The following is a 2003-nucleotide window of genomic DNA, read 5'->3' as shown; positions in this document are numbered from 1 at the left end:
TATGCTGTAATTGTATTTCTTGATAAAACAAGGTAAATGAAATCGTTATAATCTTTTTTTAAAAATACAATATATTTTTTTGGAAATTGTGGAGATTCCTCTAAAAGCATAATCCAATTAGCGCGAAGAAAACGTTCAACAGTTGCAAAATAAACGTTCTGCTGAGCGCAACCGTTTACGTTTGACCTAATTGATGTACCATGGCTCTCACGCGTGATACTCATATTTGGCCCGATGTTTTTTATCTCAAATCGATATTATAGGCGAAAGGGTTAAAAACGATTAATTTATTCCGTTATAACATCTTTATATAAATATCGACTTACATTGAAAATGGCTTGATCGGTATCGAAACGTCTGTAAATTGTTTTGTTTAATGTTATTAATTTGTACATTAAAAGATTCAGTTTATGCTCGTAGCCCTTCTATTTTATAATTTTGATTGAGTCATTTTATTTTATGAATTTAATTCTTTTCATTTTTGTTTGAGATCATTTTGTATCTCTCACCTATGTTGAATTATAATGGAAAATAACAAAACGCTTTTTCCGGTCCGATTTGGAACTATGGGTTTTAAATCGGATCATCCTCTGATTCAAATCGAACATTCCTATTTTTGTATTATTTTTGTAAAATTTTAAAATATTTTAATGTATTTTTGTTAATATTAAAAAAGCAATTTGACAGTCGAAGATAAAAATTTTATAAAATTTAAATAAAGGATCCTCAGATAAACAAATCAAATATGATAAAAAAAGTCAAACAAAGGAAAAGTCAATGTAAGCTAATATAAGTTATTCGTGTGTAAATATATATAATAATTTAATTAAATATAGATGAACGTTTCAACCCTAACATTGGGTCCTAATAAAAATTTTATTCAGAAAAAAAATTAATTTATATTTTTTATTAGAAATAAAATCAATAAAACTCAATTAATCTGAGTTTAATGATTCATAATATTTTACTGATTTAATTTCTTGGCATATCTGATCGGCCGATCATCAGTATATTACAACCAGACCTATAAGTTATCTATTGTAGGTCCGATTTGGACACGGATCCTTTCTTTACTTTAGAACAAATTTTATAATAAATCGCAAAAATGATCATAAAACGCCTGATATTTTTTATAATAATTCTACACTCTTTAATTATCTTAAATCAATTATCTTTCAAATTTTTAACATCTTTTAAATAATAATTTACAAGGATTTTCTTTTTTAAAAAATTTTCGCACAATGACTAAAAATACATATTTATATCTGGCCTATGAATGTTATGACAGAGAACTGTCAAACTACTGATATATGTATGGTGGATTTTATATTATAAACACGCAAATTTGCTTAGCCATATTCATTTAAATTAAAAAGGTCCTATTAGAAATACGGTCTGATTTAAGCCACTCTCCCCTATAATTGCAATTCCATCGTAATTGTAACTACATTGTAATTAAAGTAATTACAATAATTACAATTATATTTAATTACATTTATGAATCATTTATGCCTAACTCTGATTTGGACTGATTCTCACTTTATTCCGCTAATTTATAAAACATGTTTCGTATAGATGATCGCGAAGTTCAATGTTCTAATATCGCATGCATTGCACGCATGTCACATGACGAATGACTTTTTAACCAACGTTTAAGATTGGCCAGATTTTAAATATTTATACTTAAAATTATTTTGCGGAAAAAATGGAACGCTTCCATTATTTAATTTGTCACGAAGTTTCATGCTGTAATATTGTCCTCGAATTTCGAGACTCCTGTATACATAAATATCCCAGAACAAATATTTGTCTTTAAAATGACGTGATATAATTCTAAGACAATTTTTCCTTAGCCAAACTTCTATGCGTAACTTAGTTTTTGAATTATAAACGAAAATATGAGCGAATTACAGGTTGCGCACGGAATGTAGGCAGAGGGACGCTCAGTTTCGATCAGCTGTTTGCGACGCGTGAAACGATACACGCACATACACGTATACCCC

Source organism: Atta colombica, unplaced genomic scaffold (genome assembly GCF_001594045.1).
Source record: "Atta colombica isolate Treedump-2 unplaced genomic scaffold, Acol1.0 scaffold19, whole genome shotgun sequence".
Lineage (NCBI taxonomy): Eukaryota > Metazoa > Arthropoda > Insecta > Hymenoptera > Formicidae > Atta > Atta colombica.
Note: the sequence above shows the minus strand (reverse complement) of the source record.